General features: G+C 38.9%; 1 non-coding gene across 1 annotated transcript; it reads left to right on the top strand.

Annotated features, from left to right (window-relative positions):
- Positions 1-286: 286 nt before the first annotated feature.
- Positions 287-393, top strand: LOC136123036 (U6 spliceosomal RNA). The gene has a single exon (XR_010655911.1). It is a non-coding gene; the product is annotated as a U6 spliceosomal RNA (small nuclear RNA).
- The last annotated feature ends 8,089 nt before the right edge of the window (positions 394-8,482 follow it).

Raw genomic sequence — 8,482 nt, 5'->3', positions numbered from 1 at the left:
ACCTTCCACTAACCTCCTAGCCCCAAGGGGTTAGATACCAATAGCCAGGGAGCTGTCAGAAGGAAATTATGGGCCTGTCTGCCCAACGCCACAAAATCAGGATAATGTCTCTGTACTTTTTCTCTGCACTACCCTCCCTTATTCTTTGTGGCACTCAAATACCTAAGAAAGGGACAAATTAAATGAGTAAAACTACTACTCTTATCTTGACATCTCTGGAGACTTCTTGAATTTTTTAGGCAGTTTCCAGAAAACAAATAGCAGAGAATAGAAACAAATCATGGAGATGTACAACGAATCCAGTATACGCAAAATTCAGAATGACACAGTGAAGATTTAGCATGACCTCCGCACAACGATGGAATGTAAATCTGTGAAACATTCCATATTTTAGAGGCAGTAAGAAGACAGGCAAAAAGTGAGGACTATAGTTAAGTGCAGGATCATATGGTAGTTCTATTTTTAGTTTTTAAGGAATCTCATTACTGTTCTCCGTAGTGGCCGTACAATTTACATTTTCACCAACAGCATAGGAGGGTTCCACTTTCTCCAGACCCTCTCCAGCATTTATTATTTGTAGACTTTTTGATGATGGTTATTCTGACAAGTGTGAGGTGATACCTCATTGTAGTTTTGATTTTCATTTCTCTAATAATTAGCAACGTTGAGCATCTCTTCATGTGCCTTTTGGCCATGTATGTCTTGTTTGGGGAAATTTTAAAATTTTTTCTTAAGTAAACATAATAAAGCTGTTATTGTACTGAAACCAGTGTGCATAAACAGATGTTCGTTAACTTATGAAATATTTCACAATAAAAAAGAATTTAAAATATTGAAATAATGGTTAGCGATAGGTGGTAGAATTATATTTGATTATAATTCTTTGATATATTTATATATTTTTCAAATCCTTCCAACCAGCATGATTTTATTTTATAATGATAGACAATACATGAGTTTTTCAAAAGGCTATAATGACCAATAAATTTACTTAAACAAAGAGCTTTAAAAAATGAACCAGTATTAAAAATCTCATTTTGGTGTTCTTAATAGTACAGGGCTGAGAAGTGCTTGTTTTGAATGCAAGCCAATATTTAAAGGTGAAATTTACATATATCCAAATTTTAAGTGCTAGTCAGGAACTGCAATGCAAATAATTACAGCTATAATAGTTATTCCCGTCAATTTAGTTCCTTCTGAAGACATGACCTTAAATAAACCAGGATTATCTGAATGAGTTTATTCAGGCTATTACTGTACATTATTCTGTATAGAGCTATAGGTAATGACTGACTGTTTTTTAGAGCTGAAACATCTAATTCAATCGTTTTCAAAGATTTTCCAGAACTCTCTTTATATTAAATAATGGGCAAAATGTATGGAAGAGATCATAACAAAGGTACTTTGTCTAAAGTAGGAGGCTGAGCCCTGAGTTCTTGCTTGCCCCAACAGATTATGCCCTCTCTCCCACCTTTAATCCCTTTCTCCATCAATGGCTCCTTCCCCTCTGAACAAAAACATGCTCAAGTCTCCTGATTTCTAGCCATCAGCCTCACTCTCACATTCCTTCACAGCAGAGTTTTCTCTACTAACTGTTGCCATAGTTCTACCAGCCATTGCCTGTCACCTCCCCTCCCCGCTGAAGTCTTGCCTCAGCCCTTACCACTTCCCCAAAACCACTCTTGATAATCATTGCCTATCTGCAAATCCAAGGGATATTCTTCAGTCCTTTCCACTGAGTCATGTAATCATTCTGTGAAGACGAAAATTCTCAATAAACCTTTCTACAGTGCAGGATGCTGTTGACCTAAAAAAAGCATTGTGTTCCTCGTCAGAAACGTTTTCATGTCTTGTCTGACACTATTTTCTCTTGGCTTTTCTTCTTTTACCCCCTGTTTGCCTACTCTTTTTCAAGCCTCCCCAAGGCTTCCTCTCTCTGTGTCTGCCCCTTAAATGCTGTGGCCCCTCAAGGTACCATTTAGCACTCGTCTGTTTCACAGCCAGCCCCACCTAGATACTGATGACTCTATGTTTCCTCACCGGCCAGAAACTCTGCTGAGGCTCCTTAAACATATATGGGTTGCTTATTGGACATGACAGTCTTACTGCTTTAAAGCAACTCAAACTCAACATACTCAAAACTAAATCAATCACCCCCGCTTCTTTGCAAATTCTTAGCTATGTCTTCCTTAATTACATAAATGCTGTTGTGGGTTAAATTGTGTCCCCCGAAAGGTATGTTGAGGTCCTAACTCCTGGTGTTACCAAGGAAGGGCTTGCTGCCTGAAATGCATAGAAGCCAACATCATGGCACCGGATTTTGAGAAAAGAAAAAGGTTTATTGGCAGGTTGACCAGCAATGAGACAGGAGGCAAAGCTCTCAAATCTGTCTCTTGGATTGGGGTTTGGTCAAACTTTTATGAGTTAGGGGTTGATATGCAGAAAAACTGGTGGGGCAGGTTTTGATTGGAGGGCTTTGGAACTTGGCCATTTATGGTAAGGTATGGGAAAAGAGGCTTTTCTTCCTGGAGAATGGAACCTTCACCTCTGAAAGTGAATCGTTAACTAGAAAGCTTAACTGGTGAACAAGTATCCGTAATGTTAGATAATAGGGTTTTTATTCTTAAAAGAAAGAGATATATAAAAAATGAAAATACTTCAAGCAAGAAAACAAATTACTCTTATCAAGTATATCCATCCATTGTACCACCAATTAATCTTATCCTCAAACACAGAGTTCTAAAATTATGGGATATTTCCTCTCCTATGTTACGTATACAATTTATATGGGAACGATACAGGAGTTAGGAGAACGACCCTCTACAATGTTGAAAATCCTTGAGTAACTTATAATCGGTCCTCCATATACTTGATTCCTTCATATACGAGGTTCCACATCTGGAGGTTCAACCAACTTTGGATGGTGTAGTAATGTAATATTTTCTATTTTAAAAAAATCCCCACATGTAAAATAGATAGCTAGTGGGAAGCAGCCGCATAGCACAGGGAGATCAGCTCCGTGCTTTGTGACCACCTAGAGGGGTGGGATAGGGAGGGTGGGAGGAGACGCAAGAGGGAGAGGATATGGGGATATATGTATACGTATAGCTGATTCACTTGGTTATACAGTAGAAGCTAACGCACCACTGTAAAGCAATTATACTCCAATAAAGATGTTAAAAAAAAATCCCCACATTTAAGTGAACCCGTTCCGTTCAAACCCATGTTGTTTAAGGGTCAACTGTGTATAAAATGTCACCATGGATTTAAAATTTTTCCTTCAAAGTTTATATACTACCTCTCCCTTTTTAAAAAATATTATTTTTAGAGCATTTTTAGGTTTAAAACAAAATTGAGAGGAAGTTATGGGGATTTTTCCATATACCCCCCTACCCCCACATCCCATCTCTCTTTTGTTCTCATTAACAGTAGGCTCAAATCAGCCCACACCTGGATTATCACAAAGGCCTTACTCCCTTAACTGCTTTCATTTGTTCGTTTACTCAACAATTGTTTACTGAGCACCTATTATATGCCAAGTCCTCTCTTTCAGAGTTTTGCTACAAAAGGACAGAGAAAACTCGGTCATTAGCTGGAAGAGAAAAAGAAAAATACAAATTTTGTGCTTGTTTTTTAAGAAAGAAAACATGACAGTATGCTTGTCAATTGGTAGGAATGAGTCAGTGGAGGCAGAGAAATTAACGACGCAGAATTGAGGGGGCTGGCCTGGGGGAAATGGAGACACAGGGGGAGGCTTGGGTTCCACTAGGAGTGCAGGGGTGCTGGCCTTTCAGAGACATGGGTGCAGGTAGACATGGCAGCAGAGCTTATGGGAATTCTCTTCCGATAGCTCCTAGTTTCTCAGTGAAGTAGGGAGCCGTGTCACTAGTGTAAAGGTTAAAATTGAAACGCCTCCCTTTTGCTGTTAATCCAAATCTTACACAGTCAAACACCCCTCCACACAAGGCTTCAGCACAGATTGATTTCCTATTTCACTAATCTCTTAAAGCCCCTTCAACTGCCCTTGTCCTTCACTAGACTTGCTCTGATGTTCCCCATTGATGCAGCCGCAGAGGGGGTTGTGATAAACTTTGGATTCTCTCAAAACACAGATTATTTGTCATTAATTCATTACTACAAAACTTGAAAATATATATCACTAGGTAGGTGATACTCATAATTAAGGAAACATAACTTTACTCATATGGCAAGAGTACAAAAAGAGGATAATTAAAATCTTTTGTTAATTGTATATGAATAGATTAGGAGGAGAGACCCTGTTAACTGGAAGTGTTGTAGGGATGGCTACTTTTCCAGCGGCTAAGAATTTGGTCAAAAACTACTTAGACAAAAATCATTCAAGTTAACACCGACCTAGTTTAAACTCTGACACTGATACATATAAATGTATAGAAACTTCTAGCTAGTTACTTTTATTTCAATGGTCAAGTAAAAATTCTGGTGAAAATAAAAATTTCTTTAAGAAAATGAGAAATTGATCACCAATTAATATTTGCTGTCTTTGAATTTTCCACATATTCATAATTACTTTGCCACAAAAATTTTTGCCGTTTTATTTATAATTTATTTTTAGCCAATTATACATATCCTGTGTTATATGAATTAGAGAGAAGCTGGAAATCATTTGAATACCTTAAAAAAGGAGACTGGTTGAATAAATTATGATTTATCCAGATAATAAAATACACATACTTTAAAATAGTTTAATTACAGTTTAATACAGATAGTAAAACTAAAGGTACAGGAAAGCATTCATTAACATCAGTGTGTGTGTGTTATCTGCATAGGAAAAGATTTGAAATTAGGACACCAAGTTGTTTCTGTAAGTTTTATCCCCACTCTGGGTTAGTAGGATTATGAGTTCTCTTACCTGAATTTTTTTTCTTATTTTTGGCAATGAGAATTATAAAAGATAATAAACAGAAACCTCAATTAAATAGAATCAGGAGACCAGAAGGGGGCGCTCTCACACCCTTCAACAATAGCAGAGCCCAACAGGAAGAAGAAAGGCTCCTCTTCTTTCCTGGCCAGAACACAGCCAATGACAAGCCCTGGACTCTTTGTTTACTACAGCTCTCCCAACTTCCTTTTCCTCTCTATACAAGTGTTTTCATCCCCTTGCCCTGTGGGGACATGCACATGGCTCACTGTCGTTGTAGACCTCAAACTGTAATTCTCTGCTGATCCCAAATGAACCCATCTTTGCTGGAGAAATATATGGCCGTCTATTTGCTTTAGGTCAACATTTCAGTGGCCCATACGGGGACCAGAGAAGGCTCCGAACAGCTCCAGGTTTGGTGAACAAACAGGTGGGGTACCGACAGTTGAGCCCATTGTCACTCACTACTTTTCTCACAGACACTGGCATTTGAAAGTACACCTTTCTTCTGGATCCAAGCTCATGGTATCTTTGCATTTGAAACTCTCCAGGCTTTATTTGGGATTTTTTTTTTAAAGATTTCATCTTTTTACTTAAGGCCCTATTCTGTATGTAAGTACCTGTTTGCCACTTTGGTCTGATTTGAGATCAGATTGTTTCACTGAAATGGGCTGAGAAGTCTTCTGCCCATTCCCTTTGGAACAGAAGCTGCTTCTCCTGAAGCTGGCTAGTCTTTGACTCATTCCTTCAGGAACAGTGATTGTTTCTCTGAAATGGTGCTGTTTTTCAGCCTTTGGCCTATTCCTTTGGAAGGGCTCCCTCTGGAGACTTGCTTAAAAAGTAGCCTTCAGCCTGGCTCCTCCAGGCCCAAGCTGTTTCCTTAGGACTGGCTGGGATTGGCTTGCAAGCTGTTTGAATTGAGCTATTTGTGCTAGAAGTTGTTTGAGCTGATCGAAAATTTTTCTTTATTCTACAGGAAAAACCTGTAGGAAATGGGATCCGAGATATCTAAGTATTTTGAGGGAGCCCCCTCCTTACAGGGACTTTGGCTGATTCTATGTTTAAAAACAGTGGTCCTTCCTTATGTGCATTTATAACTAAATGGAGTGATCGGACCAAAGGCAGTTTAGAATATCTATGGTCATTATGGGAAAATTTTTAAATCCTCAAACTTAATTTCCTTAAAACTGGATTGGATCACAGTAGCTCAAAAATTTGCAGAACTGAGTGGGATGCTTACTTTTATTAGAATTTTGAGGCTTCCCAATGTTATCAGAGTCCAAAATTGCCTCTCTGCCAAATAATATTTTAAGGTTAACTGAAGCAAAAAAAATGATTAAAGATAAAATGTCCCCAAAGCCTCAGACTCTTCTTCCTTGTCTTCTTTTTCTCAGGCTCTGTCTCTGTGCCCTCTTGTCTCTCTCCCTCAGCTTGTGGCCAGACTTCAACTCCAGCACCATCTTCCTCCTTCCCTTCTATGCCACCTACACTCTTCAGTACCCTCAAATCCCTCATACTAAGTGTTTCACCATACTTCCTCTTTTCCCTGAAACTCTCCCCACTCTCTTTTCTTCTGAACATGTCAGTACCTGTTCCTTCAAAATTAACCCTTCTGATGATCCAAAGGCTAAACCCTTAATTTCTTATATTCCCTGGACTAAAGCTGAACTGCAAGCCATAGTCAAAGATTTTCCCAAAGTAACTGAAGCTCCGATCTCACAGATTTGATGAGGAATTGAAAGTAGTCATTCAAACTTAACAACTGGGTTCTCTGACTTACATAAGTTAGTTCATATGCTTGTCAATAAAGACAAAGCCCAACATTGGATGAAACCTTCTGGTTGGAGAAGTCTTGAAAGGTCTTTAGAATTACAGCTGCGAGACTAGCCCACTAATTTCTTATAAGATCAGGTTCAGGCAATCACTAGGCAACTTCATTGAGCAATTCCTAGGGCTTTTCCAAAGCCTGTTGATAAGAACAAAATTCAGGCTTGCACACACATAAAAAAAATATGATGAATCTGTTCATTATTACTGACTTCAGGTTGTTTTTAAAGAAAATTCTGGTCTTCCTTCCTTCAGATGTTGATTCCACCAGTAGCTTTTAAGTCTATATTTATTAATGGGACCTTCCTCTTCTAGTAAAAAGGACCAGGATAGAATGGAAAACAATGTCCACTGCAGATTGAGTTAATCTGGCAAACCAGCTCTCTCACACTCTAGATGAGTCACCTCAAAGGAAGACCACCCAAATTCTTAATCTTCAGCTTTAGCAAATGAAAGCTCCCAAACAAAACTAAAACCCTCCTAGTTCCTGCTATTACTACAAAAAGCCAGGACATTGGAAAAGAGATTGTTACAAATTTAAGCACTTAGATGCCTTCATCCCTCTAAGGAGCCTTCCAATATCCTCCCAATCCTCAGTGACAGAGTTCTGAGGAACCACAGGGGCTTTTCCCAATCCTCCCTCTTAATCAGTTTGGAGAAACAGTTCACCGGATTGGGAATTAACTTCTTCCAGTCCTAACTGACACCAGAGCCACATTCTTGGTGCTCAGACCCACTACTATAAAGCTGCCCCTGCCTCCGAGTACTAAAACAGTTCAAATAGTGGGGAGCTCTAATGAACCTCAAGAAGTTCCTGTCTCTGAACCTATTCCCTTTTGTTTAGGCTCTTTGAGAGATACACACACATTTCTCCTTAGTTTCTCTGCCCTGTCCATTTATTAGGCCAAGACCTTTTAGAGAAGTATCACTCCAGAATTTCTTTCTCCCAAAAAGGGGAAATAATTGTACACATTGACAATAGTCATCAAAGTAACTCTCCAGATGAATTAAATGACACTTTGACCTATTTTATTTGTCCCATATTTGTACCCTGATGGTACTAGTGCTGATTCTGGAAACACTGATCATTTGTCCTTCTTGAATCAACTACCACTTTCCTTATGTGCAAAATCTCCAACCGATGTTGGCAAAATTCACAGTGTACCTCCCATAAAAATTCAAACAGACCCCTCAAAACCTCTATCAAGGATTAATCAATATCCTATAATTAAAGAAGCCCTTCAAGGCATAAAGCCCATAATAGAAGATTACAAGGCTCAAGGCCTCATTTTCTTTTGTACCAGTTCCTGTAACTCTCCCATTTTACTGGTGAGGAAACCTAAGGGCTGAGGATGGAGGTCTGTCCAGGACCTTCAAGCAAGAAACAATATTCTTATCCCATGACACCCTTTTGTTCCTAACCCTCATAAAGCTCTAACATCCATTCCCACTGAAGTAAATTCTTTACTATAATTGATTTATGCAGTGCATTCTTTAGTATTCCAGTTGATAAAACTAGTCAGTAATTTTCTGCCTTCACTTGGGAAGACAGACAATTCAAGTGGACAATAATGCCTCAGGGTTTTACTGGGAGTCCTTATTTCTCAAAAGTCCTGAAGGCTGCTCTGGATCATATAAAGTTCCCTAGAGGTTCTACTTTGTTGCAACATGTGGATAATATGTTTTTTGCTCTCCTCAAGCCTTCTCACAGGAAGACAGCAACGACTTGCTTTGAGCTAAGCCTTAAAGGAACAT

The sequence above is a fragment of the Phocoena phocoena genome, chromosome 4, assembly GCF_963924675.1.
Source record: "Phocoena phocoena chromosome 4, mPhoPho1.1, whole genome shotgun sequence".
Classification (NCBI taxonomy): Eukaryota; Metazoa; Chordata; class Mammalia; order Artiodactyla; family Phocoenidae; genus Phocoena; species Phocoena phocoena.
The sequence above is the reverse complement of the archived record's forward strand: the minus strand, read 5'-3'. Positions and strand labels throughout refer to the sequence as shown.